This window comes from Gopherus evgoodei, chromosome 8 (assembly GCF_007399415.2).
Source record: "Gopherus evgoodei ecotype Sinaloan lineage chromosome 8, rGopEvg1_v1.p, whole genome shotgun sequence".
Taxonomy (NCBI): domain Eukaryota; kingdom Metazoa; phylum Chordata; order Testudines; family Testudinidae; genus Gopherus; species Gopherus evgoodei.
The window spans coordinates 110,446,259-110,466,823 of record NC_044329.1 but is presented as its reverse complement, the minus strand read 5'-3'; the positions used below and the strand labels follow the sequence as shown (position 1 = coordinate 110,466,823).

The window sequence follows — 20,565 nt, the reverse complement described above, 5'->3', positions numbered from 1 at the left end:
AATGCCTTCTCCTGCTACCCCAGACTGACCTCCTGGAGGACCTGGAGTGAGATTTTCCCCTGCAGGAGGTGCAGGCGAGTCTGACGAGGACCAAAAACACTCCCCCCCCCCCCCCCGGAAAAGATGGCATCTGCTACCACCTGCTGAAGAAGCGAGACCCTGGCTGCTTGGTGCTTGCTGCCATCTTCAACAAATGCAAGCAGTTCCACCATGTTCCCCACGCCTGGAAAAAGTCCATGACTGTGCTCATCCACAAAAAAGGTGAACGAGACAACCTCGGCAATTGGAGGCCCATCTCCCTCGGTTCCACCATCTACAAGCCATATGCCAGCTGCCTCGCGGCAAGGATCACAGACTGGTCAGTGTGCGGGGCACCATCAATTCAGTGCAGAAGGGTTTCATGTCCTGCGAGGGATGCTATGAGCACAACTTCCTCCTTCAGACGGACATCCAGGAGGCCAGGAGGTCCAAGAGGCAGTGCACCGTAGCATAGCTTGACCTGACCAACATCTTTGGGTCCATCTCCCACCATCACATCTTTGCCACCCTGGGAGAGTTCGGGATGCCAGAAACCTTCATCCAGATCCTACATCCTCTACAAGGACTGTACCACTACCACCCGCACCTCCAGTCGGGCTCCTCCCCTGCCTGTCCAGCCCTGGTGCTCTCCCCTGGCCAGCCCTGGCTGTTGCATGCCCTATAAATTGTAGCCAGGTCCGGTGCCAGGAATCCAGGATATCAAGACAAGGTAAATAGTATTGTGGATCCCCTTCTGCTGGGGAAGGAGTGCAGCCTGCATCTTACTTCTCTCTGTCCCCACCAGAAATAGCAGGCTTCCAAAGTTTAGACATGACTAAGGAGGGATATGATACAGCACTGATTCTCAGCCGGGTGTGTGCCACAAGAAACCTGGGGCAGAGGGAGGGTCAAAACAAAAAATTGCAGTATCACTGCAGAAGAGAGATCTCCCCCTGCCATCAGTAAGGGTTGCCTCACAACCACTGACTCCATGAGCAGGCAGCAGCTAGCCAAGGGGACATGTCATTGCTCTGCTCTGCTCTATTAGCATTTCAGGGAGCATGGCAAAATGGAAGGGAGAATGCTGGGTGTGTGTGTGACCCCATGCCCCCCCCCTTCCCGCTTCACCTCTGGTTGGGGATCTGCAGGGCTGAGTATTTAATTTTAGGGACCTCTGGTAAAATAAGGTTGAGAATCACTAGGATAGAGGTCTCTAAAACCGTGAATGATGTGGATGAAGTGAAAAATGAAGTGCTAGTTACCCTCTCCCACAATACAGTAAAGGTGTGGGAGGGACCCACCTGATGAAATTAACATGCAGAACTCCCTACCATGGTATGTTGTGAGAGCAAAAAGTATAACTAGCTTCCACAGAGAATGAGATAAGTTAATAGAGACTAGGTCCATCAAGAGTTGTTAGTGAAGTTGGTTCCCATGCTTGAATAAATCCTCCCCCTTCTACAGCCTATTGCACTGGCCGGCTTGAAGCCCGAGTTTTACATCGGAACCAGGATCTCTGGGCGCAAACCCAGCCCACGAACGAGGGACGCAGGGCACGAGGCGCAATGCATTATGGGTATTCAAATAAGCATCCAGTGTAGGTCTGAGAGCACAGGGGAGCCCGGGCGCCTGAGCTGCAGCTGCAGCGCCTGGAATGCGGCTCCCGGGATCCCCGCAGCTGCTCCGGGAGCAGCTCCGCGCATTGGTTACCCAGGGCCACGCAGGAGACGACCCCGGGCCCGGAGCCTGCTGGTGCCGGGCTCTGCACTTCGGGCGGTGCAGGCGGGCTCGGGGCGCTGGCCACTCCGCGGTGCCCGCGGGAAAGGGCCGTTGCAAGGGCCGCTGAGCCGCCCTGGGCAGATGTCGGGGCCGGACTGGCCACTGCCCGGAGCCTGCAGGGGATCTCGCCCCACCCCCTGTGGTTAGAGCAGCCTGGGGGCACCAAAGAGCGGGCGGCTTGCCCCAGCCGCCCCTGGGGCTGGGCTTCGCTAGCCTGCAGCCACCGCACCGCTCATTAACCCACCAGCGGAGACCCGGGGGAGAGCTGGGGAGCACCGACAATACGCAGTCCTCCCACGTCAGAGGAAAGCCCTGCAGGGGTGCAGTCTAGCATTGCACCCGGCTGCTTCGTCTGTTCAAACACCTCATCTCAGTCTCCACCCCCTGTAGGCTTCAGCTCCCTGAAGGCAAACAGAGACCCCTAATAAAAAGCGACCTCAATGTTCATTCGAACTTCCCCATAAAAAAAATTAACACAGAAGCCAACCAATTTTGATGATAGAAATTATAACAAAAAAATTTAGCGTGTGTTACATTCAACTTTTTTTCCTGCACATAGCAAGGAGCAATTTCATCAAAATTAAGCTTGAAAAAAAACAGAAAGAAACGCAAAAATATTTTTCTCTACAGAAAACTTTAACAAAAAGCAAAATATTTGTACCCGAAACAGAGTATCAATAAGGTGCCTCCAAAAACACCACCGGGGCTAAAGCACTACGTTTTGAAAGCAGGGTGAGGCGAGATAGCGCTGAACGAGTCAATAATCAAAAAGAAGTTAGGACCTAAAAAGGAAAAGCAGTGGTTATTTTAACAGGACTGCTTCCATTTTACATCTTTTCAGCTACAAATTGGAGTTACAAACCTAAAATGATGAATGAATTACCACAAATATAGAAAAACATTGGGGAAAATGCCACTAGCTGCAAGCGAATTATTTGGTTTACTTCATTTAGAACAACCATACACACTATACCACTGCTCTGCTTTTGTATCATAACAGAAAATCTGTAGATCAAGGTAGCGAGCGTGCGTCAAAAGAACCGCGATTGAGGACTGGTTAATGTTCTGAATCCTTAATGTGAAAATGAACGAATACACGAATAAACCGACAAGACCCAAAGAACTATCAGAAAAACTTTAATAAAATAACTCCTTACAGATCTTGTGTGGGCAAATAATTAGGAACTAAATAAAAACAAAAACAGTTGTACTAAACACTGAAGTTAAAAAGCCAAACATAAGTTTCACTTTCCGTAACGCGCCATAGAACCCTTAAAACCACTAACACATTGAACAGCACAAAAAATCAGCAATTTTCCTTCAAAATAATAATCTGTTTTTTAACAAAAAGACGCAGCTTCACCCAAGCGAAGCTTCAAAAAATTGAGTAAAAACTCTTCACTGTTCCTCTCCACGGAAATCTTTAGTAAAAGGCGAAAGATTTATGCGACATGAGGAGAAACCAGAGCGTAGCTACTGCTCTGCAGAAGAGACATGAAGGCAAACGCGTGTGCTCAGTAGCTCAGGGTGACTACCTCACGGCCCGCTAAACCTCGACCTTTAGAGAAAATGGAACTGAACCCATTGACAGCCCGACCTTGATCATGGGAACCGGGGACACAGGATGCAAAACCAGCCCTTGACCAGGGACTCGCTTCGCTGCGCGCAATGCACTGTGGGTATGCAAATAAGATTCTCCAGCTCCTCCTCGCTCAAAGGAGTCTTTTGTCTGGCCTGCCTCTGCTCCTTCTGCAGCTGGGGGGAGATTGGGATGCCCCGGGGGTGGGGAAGCTACTCTCCAGAGACAGTCCCGCTGATGCCCAGGCCTTGTCCACACTACAGCGTTAAATCGATTTAAATAGCGTTAAATCGATTTAACGCTGTACCCGTCCACACTACAAGGCACTTTAAATCGATTTTAAGGGCTCTTAAGTCTTAAATCAGAAATCTTAAAATCGATTTCTGTACTCCTCCCCAACGAGAGGAGTAACCCTAAAATCGATATTTCTATATCGATTTAGGTTTAGGCCACGTCTACACTACAGCATAAAATCGAAATTATTAAAACCGGTTTTATAAAACTGGTTTTATAAAATCGATTTTTCGCGTCCACACTAGGGCACATTAATTCGGTGGTGTGCGTCCATGGTCCTAGGCTACCATCGATTTCTGGAGCGGTGCACTCTCGGTAGCTCAGTAAAAGAATGAGACCAATAACTTCGATTTCCATTCACACTAACCCTAAATCGATATAGTAATATCAATTTTAGGGTTACTCCTCTCGTTGGGGAGGAGTACAGAAATCGATTTTAATAGTCCTTAAAATCGATTTAAAGTGCCTTGTAGTGTGGACGTGTGCAGCAGGACCAATCCCAACTAAATCATCCCAGCCAGGGCTTTCTCAAGCCTGACCTTAAAAACCTTAAGGAAGGAGATTCCACCACCTCCCTAGGTAACCCATTCCAGTGCTTCACCACCTTCCTAGTGAAAAAGGGTTTTCCTAATATCCAACCTACACCCCCCCCCCCCCCGCAACTTGGGACCATCGTTCCGTGTTCCGTCACCTGCCACCACTGAGAACAGTCTAGATCCATCCTTGTTGGAACCCCCTTTCAGGTAGTTGAAAGCAGCTATCAAATCCCCCCTCAATCTTCTCTTCTGCAGACTAAACAATCCCAGTTCCCTCAGCCTATGTCACTCTATTCTACAACTGTGGCTATGGCTACTCTTGAAGTGTGAGTGTAGTCAGAGCGGCAGCGCTGGGAGAGAGCTCTCCCAGCGCTGCACGTAAACCACATCCCTTACGGGTGTAGCATGCAGCGCTGGGGGGGCACTGATTACACTGAGGCTTTACAGCGCTGAATCTTGCAGCGCTCAGGGGGGTGTTTTTTCACACCCCTGAGAGTGAAAGTTGCAGCGCTGTAAAGTGCCAGTGTAGCCATGGCCCCAGGTCACACAGGCCTCTCAGCCACTTTCATACGAGCCTCTCATGCAAAGTGCTAGACCAGAAAAGATGGGGGACTAGAAAGAGCATTTCACCTTCAATTCGTGTAAAAGCAACACAGATCCTGATGAAGCTGTGACTCTTCAGACAGTGCTGCTCCATGCTCAGCCCTCACTCCCTGAGAAAGGGCCATACACAGCCTTGGAGATTAGAACCTGTCCTGGCCTTTCCTGCTGTTAGCATCTGGGGCTGTCAACTGTTCCTGTGAGATTTTTGCTCACGGAGGGAGTGTGGCAGGCTATTAGCAGGAGTTTCCCTGGGGTGTGTAAAGATATTCCCGAGGTGGGACTGTTCCTGGGGCATGACACAGGGTTGCTACCAAGGCCTGGAGGACAATGTTTGTGCATGGGGCTGTTCTTGCTGCCTTGGGGGGAGCCAGGCCTAGTCTGGGCTGTTCTCCGGGCACGCGGGGGTGTCTGTCGAAGGGGCAGTTATTGGAGGAGGGGGCTGTTCCCGGGGCATGCGGGGGTGTCTGTTGAAGGGGCAGTTATTGGATAGGGGGGGCTGTTCCTGGGACATGCAGGGGTGTCTGCTGAAGGGGCAGTTATTGGAGGGGCTGTTCCCAGGGCACAGGGGTGTCCATCAAAGGGGCAGTTACTGGAGGGGGGGCTGTTCCCAGGGCATGCAGGGGTGTCTGTTTATGGGGCAGTTATTGGAAGGGGGGCTGTTCCCCAGGGTGTCTGTCTATGGTGCAGTTATTGCAGGGGGGGCTGTTCCTGGGGCATGCAAGGGTGTCTGTCGAAGGGGCAGTTATTCAGTGGATGCTGTTCCCAGGGCACGCGGGGGTGTCTATCGAAGGGGCAGTTATTGGAGGGGGGGCTGTTCCCGGGGGGTGTCTATCGCAGGGGCAGTTATTGGAGGAGGGGCTGTTCCCGGGGCACGCGGGGGTGTCAATCGAAGGGGCAGTTATTCAGTGGGGGCTGTTCCCGGAGCACGCAGGGGGTGTCTATAGAAGGGGCAGTTATTGGAAGGGGGGCTGTTCCTGGGGGTGTCTTTCGAAGAGGCAGTTATGGGGGGGGCTGTTCCAGGGGGGTGTCTATCGAAGGGGCAGATATTGGGGGGGCTGTTCCTGGGGGTGTCTATCGAAGGGGCAGTTATTGGGGGGGCTGTTCCCGGGGGGTGTCTATCGAAGGGGCAGTTGTTGGAGGGGGGACTGCTCCCGGGGGGTGTCTATCGAAGGGGCAGTTATGGGGGGTGCTGTTCCCAGGGGGTGTCTGTCGAAGGGGCAGTTATTGGGGGGGCTGTACCTGGGGGTGTCTGTCGAAGAGGTAGTTATTGGGGGGGCCGCCTGGTCCTGGAGTGCTGCTTGCATTCACACAGGACGTGCGGCAGGGTCTTGTTCACGTAGCCGCACTTCCTACAGAGCTTGTCTCGGCCGCCATGGCGGATGGCTCCGTTGAGGGGAACGCAGTTGAGTCGGGCCCTGTGGATGAACCGCCAGTCGGCGAACATGGGGAAGCTGCCCCTGGGGGAGGAAGTGGTCACTGGCGTCCCACTTGCTGGACACCTCGAACACCTTGCCCTGGTCTGGCTTCCGCTTGAGGTTCTCGGTGTAGTGGTAGTGGATGGCGTCTTTCAGGGACCTTTCTAGCATGGCTCTGGCGGTCAGGGTGAGGATGGTGTGGTCCGGAGTCTTTACGCGTGGCACCGGTATTCCCAGCTCCCGGCGTTCCTCGCGCCACTTCCAGCAGCAGCTGATCCTCTTACCCAGGCATCTTGAGGCGTTGGGGGGGCAGGACCAGAGAGAGGATTGGTTTCCCCGCTCTCTCCCAAACTCAGCCTCCAGGGAGTGGCAACGTCCCACTCGGAGGGGGCCCTGATGATGCGTTTCCAGACCACACCCCGTACAGACTCCTGTGCAATGCTGCTCACTGTTGGGTCCGGGCACGTCAGGAGGTGGAAGGCGTGGGTCATCACCGCCACGTCGCACAGGTCACCCATCCGAGGTATGTTGGCACCGCCCTGTATGTGGGAAATGTAAACGATGTCCGTGCACACCCTCTGGGGAAGGTGGAGCCATTCCTTCACCAGCTGTCTGATGGTGCTGTCGGCCTTGTTCAGGGGCACTTTGGCCTCAGCCGATCCCCTGAGGACAAAGGAGATGCGGGGGATCAGGAGGGCATTGAGGGCATTGATCTTTTGCCAGGGGGCGAGTAGGGAAGAGTCGATTTGGGCTGTGTCTCGCAGGATCTCTGCGATGGTGTCTTCGGGGGTCTGCTGGACGCAGACTCCTGTGGGTATGCCGAGGTGCTGGTATATCTCTCCCTCTTGAAGGGAGGTCATGGATTCGCCCTGGATAAGGAACCGCGAAGGCCGGACCAGCGCTCTGGTGCCACCGTCGACATGGAGGGAGGTGCACCTTTGGGGGCTGAAACGCAGGCCCGTCCACTGGGCGGCTTGGCTGGTGATGTCGAGCATTTCATAGGAGCAAAAGAGGAGGAAGGTTGTGGCCCTTTGAGTCAGATCCCTAGCGTTTAAGGCCAGAAGGAACCATCCCATCACCTCAGACGGACTGAGGGGCACCAATGCCCCAAATAGCGAGGAATTGCTTTGATGCAATTGAGATAGTTCTGTGGGAAGGAGCAGAAAAGAGCATCGGGGCTGCGGAACAGCACTTGCATAGGCACTTGCATAGGCTTTCTTTGCCCTGTTTTGCTGTGAGAGTTAACACTGAGCGATTGGTAGTCACAGGTCAGTTTATGGAAATTAGGAGTGTAGAGGGGAAAGCAGCGAGAGGAAGGCATCTGCAAGGCTTGTCTGTCTTTGACCAGAATTGTGCGTGAAGGGTTCTTGCTTTGAATTCTTCCACTGGAGTCATTTCGGGGAAGTGATTCTCACGTAGAGTTCCCTAGTGATGGTGTTTGTGGCGTGTCTGGGAGCTCGTCCTGGTGAGATAGAAATGGGTGGGCGCAGGGGGGGTATGCGTGCGTGGCAGAGTCTCAGCATCGCTTCTCGGCTCTTTGGAGCTAAAATCAAAGCGTAGTCTCTGTTCTTATCAGCTTGATCTCTGATCTCCTTGATGTGAGGACTGTATGTTAGCTCAATTTTTGAAATGAGGGGGTCAGAAGAGAAGCTTGCTTTGTCTGCCCCATGCATCGACCTGGTATTGCACTGTCTCCAGGAACGGTGTATCTCCCTTAGGGGAGAATCTTTTGGTTAGAAAAACAGAAAAGAGTCGAAACTGTGACAGTCTTTCTTTAAAGCAGCTTTTTTTTTTTAGAAGTAGTAGAATAACTTGGTGTTTCTAGCGTTTTTGTTTCTTTAGGGTAAACATGCTACAGTTAGAGTTTCTTAGAAGTGTTTTGAGAGTCTGTAGATGTGACAGGTTCTTTTTTGTCTTGCTAGAGAATTATTTAAGAAGTTGGACTCCTTTCTGTTGTGAGTCTTTTCAACAGTTTGAGGGACAAAAGCTTTCCAGACTTTGGGTCTGTTGGGGAGATGGGTGGTTTTTTCTTTTTGTTTTTTGTTTGTTTGTATGTTTTGGGGTGGGAGGGGGTGGTTGGTAATATTTGAGGTTACGTGTATATCAACAACTGCATGAGTTACACAGACTTTTCCCCACCCAGCCTACGTTCTATGTATCTTGGTTCGTAAAATCAAGACAAGGCACTAGATGTCGTGCTGCACCCGGCACACCGGGGCCACAATCCTGATTCCCCCCACCAGCCAAGCTACTGTAATCTAAATGCTAAATAATAACCCTTAACTTCTCATTGTTGCCACCCTCACTATTGGAAAATCCCCAAAATCACGACAGTGGCTTACAAATCACTAGGATTCTTTTTTAAAAAAATGTAATGTGGGTTCTCTTTCTTTCCCTTCTGGTTTTCTGAACCAGGCAAGCTAGAAACTGACCTTTCTAGTGCAGCCAGAGCCCCAGAGAGCAGGAGCCTCCTTCCCCTGGGGCTGGCAAGCAGTGGGGCTCCTCACGGTTGTGTGTTCCACACTTTGATCTCACCCACCAAGTATCAAGTGTGAACTCCTCCAGGCATAGAACAGCCTGAACATAGAGTCACACCCAGGTGTAGCAGAAGCTGCTGTAACACGCAAGCTCTGTATGTCCTTTAGGGCTAACTCCAGCCAAACAGCTGGGATCCCTTGCTTATGCTTAGAAGGCGTGCCGGTTCCTTGAAGTCCAAGCAGCATCGGGGGCACAACAGTTTCTTCCTGACAGGGAGTTTTATTCCATTCTCCCAGAGCTCAATGCTGATGGGGGCAAGTGTTTGTGCAGGTCTCTGCCTTCTCGTGGGTGTGTGAGGGGGAGCAATCAACCAAGTCTTTTGTCCAGGAATGATTCTCAGTGGTTTGTCTGATGTCTCAGTCAGGGCCTTCTCTTGTTGGAAAGGAGATGACACCTCTTCTGGTAAACTAGCATTTCACACTTGGTAATGCTTCTCTCTTGACTGGTGGCGGGGTGGTGGCAAGGGGGTTTACAGCTTTAGTGCCAATGCTTATCTATCACCTTACAACATGGGCTACGGCTATTATAGGTGAGAATAATGCATGCAGCAACTCACGAGCTTCGACCGACCCCCCATGCTCTCAGCCTCCACTTACCTCAGCCTCCAGGGAGCTGCTGAGGTAAGTGGTAAGCCTTATAAGCCACAGTAAAGTTTCAGAGTTGAGCTTTGCTTTTTCTCTGTTTGCCCCATCACCAGGAGGAATGACAAAGGTGCCAAGAACTACGGGGCCTGCGGAAAAGAGCAGTCACAGAGGTATGGGAGAAAAACTGCTTTCATTAAAGTCAACGATCCAGCTTCGCAGTGGACCAAGCATAGCCAACCCACTTTTGATATGGTCTTCCTCAGTATTCTTGTCAGCAAGTTCAAGAAGTATGAGCTGGATGAATGGACTATAAGGTGGACAGAAAGCTACCTAGGTCATCGGGTTCAATGGGCAGTGATCAATGACTCCATTTCTAGTTGGCAGCCGGTATCAAGCGGAGTGGCCCAAGGGTCGGTCCTGGGGCCGGTTGTGTTCAATATCTTCATTAATGATCTGGAGGATGGCGTGGACTGCACTCTCAGCAAGTTTGCAGATGACACTAACCTGGGAGGAGCGGTCGATACGCTGGAGGGTAGGAATAGGATACAGAGGGACCTAGATAAATTAGAGGATTGGGCCGAAAGAAACCTGACGAGGTTCAACAAGGACAAGTGTCCAGTCCTGCACTTAGGACGTAAGAATCCCATGCGCTGCTCCAGACTAGGGACCTAGTGGCTAGGCAGGAGTTCTGCAGAAAAGGACCTAGGGGTTACAGTGGACGAGAGGCTGGATATGAGTTAATAGTGTGCCCCTCTTGCCAAGAAGGCTAACGGCATTTTGGACTGTATACGTAGGGGCATTGCCAGCAGATCTAGGGATGTGATCATTCCCCTCTATTTGGCACTGGTGAGGCCTCAACTGGAGTACTATGTCCAGTTTTGGGCCCCACACTAGAAGAAGGATGTGGAAAAATTGGCAAGAGTCCATCATAGGGCAACAAAAATGATTAGGGGGCTGGAAGTCATGACTTTTGAGGAGAGGCTGAGGCCTCAATATCAATCTATGTTATGCCCACATCCTGAAGACTGCGTGCTGATCTTGTCACTCCATCTCAAAAAGATATATTGGAATGGGAAAGATTCAGAAAAGGGCAACAAAAATGATGAGGAGATATGGACTAGCTTAAGTATAAGTTCATTTTAATTTCTTCTGATGAACATTTACAACACCTGTTCTGAAGATGGAGTCTCCTGCTGCCATTTTTTAAAAATTGCTGCTGCCTTGAAGATATACTCCACTGCTGCTACTTTGGAAGAAAATTCTTTCTCACCCTCAGCTACACTCTCGTTGGCTGCTGCTGCTCCTGCATTCGCTACTTTTCAGAAAGCTCAGCAGCAGCTTATTGTGAAGACCACCCTTGGTGCCTCATAGAAGATCTGAACCACCAGCAAGGATGAAAAAATCAGTACCCGTGCTGAGCTGTAACAACAGTGCCAGGGAAGGTAGGAAAGGGGATATTGGCTGCTGCTAAGATCCAGTGGCTGTGTCCTGTATTCAGAAACTTTACAGGAAGAACCAGACAAAAGCCCTGAGCGAGCTCCTTGATGGGACCTCCTCCTACTGTGCTATCCAGCCTGAGAAGCTCTAGTGCTACTTCAAGGATGTGTTTGATCACGAGGCTCAGACCAACTTGTGACGCCCAGAATGCCTTCTCCTGCTACCCCAGATTGACCTCCCGGAGGACCTGGAGTGAGTTTTTCCCCTGCAGGAGGTGCAGGCGAGGCTGACGAGGACCAAAAACACTCTCCCCCACCATCAATTCAGTGCAGAAGGGTTTCATGTCCTGCGAGGGATGCTATGAGCACAACTTCCTCCTTCAGACGGACATCCAGGAGGCCAGGAGGTCCAAGAGGCAGTGCACCGTAGCATAGCTTGACCTGACCAACATCTTTGGGTCCATCTCCCACCATCACATCTTTGCCACCCTGGGAGAGTTCGGGATGCCAGAAACCTTCATCCAGATCCTACATCCTCTACAAGGACTGTACCACTACCATCCGCACCTCCAGTCGGGCTCCTCCCCTGCCTGTCCAGCCCTGGTGCTCTCCCCTGGCCAGCCCTGGCTGTTGCATGCCCTATAAATTGTAGCCAGGTCCGGTGCCAGGAATCCAGGATATCAAGACAAGGTAAATAGTATTGTGGATCCCCTTCTGCTGGGGAAGGAGTGCAGCCTGCATCTTGCTTCTCTCTCTCCCCACCAGAAATAGCAGGCTTCCAAAGTTTAGACAAGATGACTAAGGAGGGATATGATACAGCACTGATTCTCAGCCGGGTGTGTGCCACAAGAAACCTGGGGCAGAGGGAGGGTCAAAACAAAAAATTGCAGTATCACTGCAGAAGAGAGATCTCCCCCTGCCATCAGTAAGGGCTGCCTCACAACCACTGACTCCATGAGCAGGCAGCAGCTAGCCAAGGGGACATGTCATTGCTCTGCTCTGCTATATTAGCATTTCAGGGAGCATGGCAAAATGGAAGGGAGAATGCTGGGGGTGTGTGTGACCCCATGCCCCCCCTTCCCGCTTCACCTCTGGTTGGGGGTCTGCAGGGCTGAGTATTTAATTTTAAGGACCTCTGGTAAAATAAGGATAGAGGTCTCTAAAACCGTGAATGATGTGGATGAAGTGAAAAATGAAGTGCTAGTTACCCTCTCCCAGAATACAGTAAAGGTGTGGGAGGGACCCACCTGATGAAATTAACATGCAGAACTCCCTACCATGGTATGTTGTGAGAGCAAAAAGTATAACTGGCTTCCACAGAGAATGAGATAAGTTAATAGAGACTAGGTCCATCAAGAGTTATTAGTGAAGTTGGTTCCCATGCTTCCCATGCTTGAGGAAAGCCCTAAATCTATGACTACACAGAGACCAGGAGTGGAAGCTGAGGGTGGATCACTCCAAATTCTCCTGTTCTGTACACTCCACTGGGCTAAGTGGACTGTTGGTCTGACCCACTCCAGCCTTGTGACATGAAATCATGGGGGTGAAATTGCTAATGAGCTCTTCTGCATAAGGTCATCTAGAATAACCAGGTAGGCCCGTATGAATAACCTTTGTGTAGTATTAAATGTTAACATTGAAACCATGGGGATTAGTTATTCAAATTCATTCCTTTGGAAATGAGATCATGCATGAAAAACATGAGACGTGAATACATACCTGAAAGTTATTTTCTATAGTATGCAAGGTCTCAGCAAATCTCTAGTACTAAAAACATATGAAACCAAACAGCAAGCTGAATACAGGACTCACACTAGCCCCCTGTTGGAAGAATATCTCACTAATACTCCGAGCTCTAAATATAACTTAGATAATATTTTAATTCAAGGTCCCAGAAACACAGACAAGGTTTTCATCTAGAGGCTAAAAGACCAAAAACATCAAGACACTTGATCGCGGCCTTGGAAAAGCCAAAAGACACTGACACTTGATCTTAGCTCGCTGAGAGCCGAGAAGTATTTGTTCTTGAGAGAAGTTGCATGTAAAGAACCAGTAGAGATGTCTGAGAAATGTAACCATTACCACAACCTCAATTAATGAATCACCAGCACTCTGGTTTTTTTCACAATATAAGCTCAGAGGGGCAGGCCGCAAATCCTCCCCCTTCTACAGCCTATTGCACTGGCTGGCTTGAAGCCCGAGTTTTACATTGGAACCAGGATCTCTGGGAGCAAACCCAGCCCACGAACCAGGGACGCAGGGCACGAGGCGCAATGCATTATGGGTATTCAAATAAGCATCCAGTGTAGGTCTGAGAGCACAGGGGAGCCCGGGTGCCTGAGCTGCAGCTGCAGCGCCTGGAATGCGGCTCCCGGGATCCCCGCAGCTGCTCCGGGAGCAGCTCCGCGCATTGGTTACCCAGGGCCACGCAGGAGACGACCCCGGGCCCGGAGCCTGCTGGTGCCGGGCTCTGCACTTCGGGCGGTGCAGGCGGGCTCGGGGCGCTGGCCACTCCGGGGTGCCCGCGGGAAAGGGCCGTTGCAAGGGCCGCTGAGCCACCCTGGGCAGATGTCGGGGCCGGACTGGCCACTGCCCGGAGCCTGCAGGGGATCTCGCCCCACCCCCTGTGGTTAGAGCAGCCTGCCTGGGGGCAACAAAGAGCGGGCGGCTTGCCCCAGCCGCCCCCGGGGCTTGGCTTCGCTAGCCTGCAGCCGCCGCACCGCTCGTTAACCCACCAGCGGAGACCCGGGGGAGAGCTGGGGAGCACCGACAATACGCAGTCCTCCCATGTCAGAGGAAAGCCCTGCAGGGGTGCAGTCTAGCATTGCACCCGGCTGCTTCGTCTGTTCAAACACCTCATCTCAGTCTCCACCCCCTATAGGCTTCAGCTCCCTGAAGGCAAACAGAGACCCCTAATAAAAAGTTACCTCAATGTTCATAAATTGGAAAGAGTCCTGCGGAGGGCAACAAACATGATTAGAGGGCCAGAGCACATGATTATTTAGTCTGCAGAAGAGAAGAATGAGGGGGGATTTGATCGCTGCTTTCAACTACCTGAAAGGGGGTTCCAAGGAGGATGGATGTAGACTGTTCTCAGTGGTGGCAGATGACAGAACAAGGAGTAATGGTCTCAAGCTGCAGTGGGAGAGGTTTAGGCTGGATATTAGGAAAACCTTTTTCATGAGGAGGGTGGTGAAGCACTGGAATGGGTTCCCTAGGGAGGTGGTGGAATCTCCTTCCTTAGAGGCAGGGCCGGCTCCAGGCCCCAGCACACCAAGCGCATGCTTGGGGCAGCATGCCGCGGGGGGCATTCTGCCGGTTGCTGGGAGGGCGGCAGGCAGCTCTGGTGGAGCTCCCGCAGGCGTGACTGCGGAGGGTCCGCTGGTCCCGCGGTTCCGGTGGAACATCCGCAGGCATGCCTGCGGGAGGCCCACCGGAGTCGCGAGACCAGCGGACCCTCCGCAGCCACATCTGCCGGAGATCCACTGGAACCAAGGGACCGGCGAGCGGCAGAGCGCCCCCCGCGGCATGCTGCCGTGCTTGGGGCAGCGAAATGGCTAAAGACGGCCCTTCTTAGAGGCTTTTAAGGTCAGACTTGACAAAGCCCTGGCTGGGATGATTTAGTTGGGGTTGGTCCTGCTTTGAGCAGGGGGTTGGACTAGATATCTCCTGAGGTCCCTTCCAACCCTGATAGTCTATGATTCTGAGCCAAGCCGTACGGTACAGAAAGGAGTCCTGTGGACCTGCCGTCTGGCACTCAGCTCGGTCTGGCACCTGCCACGTGCTGCCAAGTCAGGCCCGCCCCTACCCAGTGCTTGGGCCAAAGGACTCGTCCGGCTCTGCATTGACACGGTGCCCATTCGCTAGCGCCAAAGCCACTGTCAGCTTTGCAAAGTGCTAGTGGAGCCGGGACCCAGCCAAATGAACTGGGGGCAGGGCTGGCTCTAGCATTTCGCCACCCCAAGCACAGTGGCACGTCGCAGGGGGCACTCTGCCACTCGCCGGTCCTGCAGCTCCGGTGGACCTCCAGCAGGTGTGTCTGCGGCAGGTCCGCCAGAGCTGCAGGACCAGCAGACCGTCCGCAGCCATGCCTGCGGCAGCAACACCAGAACCACCTGCCGCCCTCCCAGCAACCGGCAGAGCGCCCCCTGCAGTGTGCTGGCACAAGCACGCGCTTGGCACGCTGTGGCCTGGAGCCGGCCCTGACTAGGGGGAGGGGGCATGAGCCTCTTCAGTCCAACTGCTGCCCTGCACCCAGGCAGCTTATATTAACAGCACTTGTACAGCCCCCAGGATCGTGGGGTCGGCGGAGCCGCTTCTGCCTGGAGTGGCGCCCAAAGGGGCCACCACGGTAGCGCTCTGGGATGTTTATGGGGAGCTCATTGCGAGGCAGCAAATGCAAAGGGGCTTGTTTAAAAAAACATAACAAGGTTGGTGCCTGGCGTCGCTCGCGTGGCCGGACCCAATAGTGAGGGGCTGGTCTCTTTCAGATGGGGGGGTGGGGGTGGCAGGCCCCTGTGCACAGCTGAGAGGACTGAACTGGGGTGGGATTCCAGGTCTCCTTTCCCGCCATGCTCTGATGGCAGGGGGCACACACAGGGTCATTTCCTGCTGGCTAAGGGCACCGGCTGTCTCAGCCTGGGCCAGGCCGTGCAATGAGTTTGGGTCGCTCGGCCCCAGAGCTGGGGCGAGGTGTTCACGGCACACCCAGCCCAGCCCCAAGGCAGGAGAGAATGAATGTCCCCCCAGGGCCAGGAAGGGAGGCAGGAGCCCCGCGGGGACTGCAGGTGCCATCACTGAGCCCGTCTGCCTGGTGCAGCTGAGCACTTGAGTGGGTCGGGGCAGCCCCGCAGCTGGGTGTGTTGGGGAGAAGGGGGGCCCTCCCAACAGTGAGCAGATCCAGTGCAGCAAATGGTATATGGGAAGGGAGTGGGCCTAAAGCCATGGAAATACCTTCTCCCCCACAGGGTGGGGCCAGCCCCGTGTCTGTCCGACTGAAAAGGTTAGAGAGCATCCGAGAAGCAGATCGTGAAGAGAGCTTTGCTGTGGGAAAAAAAAGAGCCCGAAAAAAAAAAAAGGGGCTTACTGGACCGTACGCAGCAAAAGCCACAGCGAGAGAACAACGGAACTGCAGTGAAACAAAGCGATAACAAAGAAAACTAAAAACCCACTAACCGGCAACTAAAAGGACTAATAAACCTAAGCGCTACAAAGAGTCCCGTCCACAGCGGGTTTGTCTGTTTTTGGCACCGCTCGCCAGGGGAGAGCGCGAACGCAGTCCCCCACTACCACAAATTATGCAGTTGAGTTTCCCGCATTTGGGGAAATCGCAGGGGTCAGCACACCCGCAGTGCAATGGATGAGCCTCACCCTGGGAAAACCACCTTCGTGATCATGGTATCTCCCCTGCCAGGTAAGTATGAGCTCCGGCCGCCCGGCCGCCGCCCGCCCTCGCTCGCCCCACACTTCTAACACACGGGGCGGACCGCCGCGCCCCGACCGCCGGCCTCGCCCACGCCGGCCCCCACTGCCGACAGCTGCCCCGACGCGTCCGCGAGGCGCCTCCCTTCTCCACGCCGAGCTCCCGGGGCCAAAGTCGGGCCCTGCTGGGCAGCCCGCCTCCGCTCCCACAATGCTCTGCTCGCACACAGATCTGCATATGTGCTCACGGGGCTCCGCCCCTCCAGTCAGGCCCCTCCCCCATCTGCCCGGGCTGGTGCTCTTGCGTGCCCTGTGGTTGTACCTATTGGGCTCCAGGAACTGGGTGGGCGGAAGCCCACCCATTGCTAACGGTTCCCCCCCCCCAGCCTGAGGGGAGGATCTGCAGGACCTCAGAACCCAACTGATTCCAGGGGACAACTAATTAAAGAACAGGGACAGGAGTTAGGTCAAAGCGTCATAAGAAGGGAGCCTGACAGGGACACTAAGGCCTGGTCCACACTACACTGTTAAACCGAATTTAACAGCGTTAAATTGATTTAACGCTGTACCCGTCCACACTACAATGAACTTTAAATCGATTTAAAGGGCTCTTTAAATCGATTTCTGTACTCCTCCCCAACGAGAGTAATGCTAAAATCGATATTAACATATCGATTTAGGGTTAGTGTGGCCGCAAATCAAAGTTATTGGTCGGATAGTTATAGTGATAGCTACACACAGTGCAACGCTCCAGAAATTGACGCTAGCCTCGGACCATGGACGCACATTGCCAAATTAATGTGCCTAGTGTGGATGCGTGCAATCAACTCTATAATATCTGTTTAATAAAACCAGTTTAAGTTAATTCGAAATTATCCTGTAGTGTAGACGTACCCTGAGCAGAGAACCCCGGACGGTGCCCACTGCTCCTCAAAGGCATCAAGGGAGCCAGTGGACGCCACCCAGAGGAACTCCGCCCGGATACATGAACGGACTAAGGATCGGAAACAAGCCCTACAGTCACCGGAGTCTCCGTCGGCCAACCTCCTCTTCCTGGTTGTGTAGATGGCCATTTTAGCCAGGGCGAGGAGGAGGTTGACCAGGAGGTCCCGCGACTTTGTGGGGCCACGGATAGGGAGTGCATAGAGAAGGAGGTGAGGGGGAAAGTGCAGCCAGAAATATAACAGGATATTGGTGAGGAGCCGGTCTAAGGGCTGCAACCTGGCGCACTCGAAGTAAACGTGCGCCAGGGTCTCCCTCATGCCGCAGAAGGGGCAGGTGTCTGGGACAGGGGTAAACCATGCCAAATACATGCCTGCGCTCACGGCCCCATGAAGGAACCGCCAACTGACATCCCCGGCAGGCCTCGGGACCAGGGTAGAGTAGAGGCTGGCCCACCGGGGCTCCTCACCCTCCAGAGGTGGCAGGAGGTCCTGCCACTTGTCCCGTCCCCGGCATCCAGGCTATCAGAGAGACGACGTGGACCACCTGCTGCTGGGGAAAGAGTGCAGCTTGCATTTTGCTTCTCTCTCTCTCTCCCCACCGGAAGTTGGTCCAATACAAGAACGACCTCCCCTGCCTTGTCTCATGTCAGTTTCTCCTCAGTGCAGAAAGTCGGGTGTTGTCAGCCACTCTCCAGAAACTGGAAGGCCACTCGATCCCTTTTGTTCCCTGCCAAGTGAGGCTGAGTGCACTGGCAGGCAGCGCCTGTTGAAGAAGTGGAAGATTGGACAAATGACCAGGGAGGAGTATAAAAATATTGCTCAGGCAGGCAGGAGTGAAATCGGGAAGGACAACTCATGCTCGGAGTTGCAGCTAGCAAGAGATGTTAAGAGGAACAACAAGAAGGGTTTCTTCAGGTATATTAGCAAGAAGAAGAAAGTCAAGGAAAGTGTGGGCCCCTTAGTGAATGAGGGAGGCAACCTAGTGACAGAGGATGTGGAAAAAGCTAATGTACTCAATGCTTCCCCTCTGCCCCCGCCTTCACCAACAAAATCGGCTCCCAGACTGCTGCGCTGGACAGATGCCATAAACAGATAAGTAAGAGTTAATAGAAGTACTTCATATCTCTTTTGACTGTAAAGGGTTAACAAGTTCAGTGAGCCTGGCTGTCATCTGACCAGAGGACCAATCAGGGGACAGGATACTTTCAAATCTTGAGGGAGGGAAGTTTTTGTGTGTGCTGTTAGTTTTTTGGTTGTTCACTCTGGGGGCTCAGAGGGATCAGACGTGCAACCAGGTTTCTCTCCAATCTCTCCGATACAGGCTCTTATAAGTTCAGAATAGTGAGTACTAGGTAGGTAAGGGGAGCTAGGCTTATGTTTGTTTTCTTTATTTGCAAATGTGTATTTGGCTGGAAGGAGTTCAAATTTGTATTTTGCTGAAAGGATTTTAATTTCTACTTGTATACTTAGGCTGGGAGGGTATTCCCAGTGTCTACAGCTGAAAGACCCTGTACCTATTCCATTTTAAATTTACAAAGATAATTTTTACTGTTTTTCTTTCTTTAATTAAAAGCTTTTCTTGTTTAAGAACCTGATTGCTTTTTTTTTTATTCTGGTGAGACCCCAAGGGACTGGGACTGGATCCACCAGGGAATTGGTGGGGAGAAAGGAGGGAAGGGGAAGAGAAAGGTTAATTTCTCTCTGTGTTAGGATTACTTTCCCTCTCAGGGAGAGTCTGGGAGGGGGAGAGAGAAGGAGGGGGGAAGGTGGATTTTCCTCTCTGTTTAAGATTCAAGGAGTTTGAATCACAGTAATCTTCCAGGGTAACCCAGGGAGGGGAAGCCTGGGAGAGGCAACAGTGAGGGAAAGGGTTTACTTTCCTTGTGTTACGATCCAGAGGGTCTGGGTCTTGGGGGTCCCTGGGCAAGGTTTTGGGGGGACCAGAGTGTACCAGGCACTGGAATTCCTGGTTGGTGGCAGCGCTACAGGTTCTAAGCTGGTAATTGAGCTTAGAGGAATTCATGCTGGTACCCCATCTTTTGGATGCTAAGGTTCAGAGTTGGTAATTATACCATGACAACAGCACAGCATGGGGAGGAGGTGACCAGCCCCCTGTGGAGAAAGAAATGCTTTGGGACTATTTAGAAAAGCTGGATGAGCACGAATCCATGGGGCCAGATGCGCTGCATCCGAGGGTGCTAAAGAATTGGCGAGTGTAATTGCAGGGCCATTGGCTATTATCTTTGAAAACTCATGGTGATTGGGGGAGGTCTCGGATGACTGGAAAAAGGCTAATGTAGTGCCCATCTTTAAAAAAGGGAAGAAAGGAGGAGGATCCGGGGAACTACAGGCCAGTCAGACTCACCTCAGTCCCTGGAAGAAATCATGGAGCAGGTCCTCAAGGAATCAATTCTGAAGCACTTAGAGGAGAGGCAAGTGATCACGAGCAGTCAGCATGGATTCACCAAGGGCAAGTCACACCTGACTAACCTAATTGCCTTCTGTGAGGAGATAACTGGGTCTGGGGATGAGGGGAAAGCAATGGACGTGTTATTCCTTGACTTTATCAAAGCTTCTGATACGATCTCCCACAGTATTTTTGTCGGCAAGTTCAACAAGTATGGGCTGGATGAATGGACTGTAAGGTTGATAGAAAGCTGGCTAGGTCATTGGGCTCAACGGTTAGTGACCAACGGCTCCATGTCTAATTGGCAGCCGGTATCAAGCGGTGTGCCCCGAGGGTCGGTCCTGGGGCCGATTTTGTTCAATATCTTCATTAATGATCTGGAGGATGGTGTGGACTGCACTCTCAGCAAGTTTGCAGATGACACTAAACTGGGAGGAGCGGTCGATACGCTGGAGGGTAGGGATAAGGTACAGAGGGACCTAGACAAATTAGAGGATTGGGCCGAAAGAAACCTGACGAGGTTCAACAAGGACAACTGCCCAGTCCTGCACTTTAGGATGTAAGAATCCCATGCATTGCTCCAGTCTAGGGACCGAATGGCTAGGCAGCAGCTCTGCAGAAAACGACCTAGGGGTTACAGTGGATGAGAAGCTGGATATGAGTTAATAGTGTGCCCCTGTTGCCAAGAAGGCTAACGGCATTTTGGACTGTATAAGTAGGGGCATTGCCAGCAGATGGAGGGACGTGGTCGTTCCCTCCTATTCGATGTTGGTGAGGCCTCATCTGGAGTACCGTGCCCAGTTTTGGGCCCCGCCCTACAAGAAGGATGTGGAAAAACTGAAAGGAGTCCATCATAGGGCAACAAAAATTATTAGGGGGCTGGAGCACATGACTTATGAGGAGAGGCTGAGGGAACTGGGCTTGTTTAGTCTGCAGAAGAGAAGAATGAGGGGAGATTTGATCGCTGCCTGCAACTACCTGAAAGGGGGCTCCAAAGAGGATGGATCTAGA

At 52.4% G+C, this 20,565-nt stretch overlaps 3 non-coding genes across 3 annotated transcripts; 1 reads left to right on the top strand and 2 right to left on the bottom strand.

The window, feature by feature from the left end:
* Positions 1 to 3,152: 3,152 nt before the first annotated feature.
* On the bottom strand, positions 3,153 to 3,268 carry LOC115656984. Its single transcript, XR_004001852.1, has one exon. It is a non-coding gene; the product is annotated as a U5 spliceosomal RNA (small nuclear RNA).
* A 4,477-nt stretch (positions 3,269 to 7,745) lies between these two features.
* LOC115656967 lies at positions 7,746 to 7,938 on the top strand. The gene has a single exon (XR_004001840.1). It is a non-coding gene; the product is annotated as a U2 spliceosomal RNA (small nuclear RNA).
* Positions 7,939 to 16,039: 8,101 nt separating this feature from the next.
* LOC115656955 lies at positions 16,040 to 16,203 on the bottom strand. The gene has a single exon (XR_004001828.1). It is a non-coding gene; the product is annotated as a U1 spliceosomal RNA (small nuclear RNA).
* Positions 16,204 to 20,565: the final 4,362 nt, after the last annotated feature.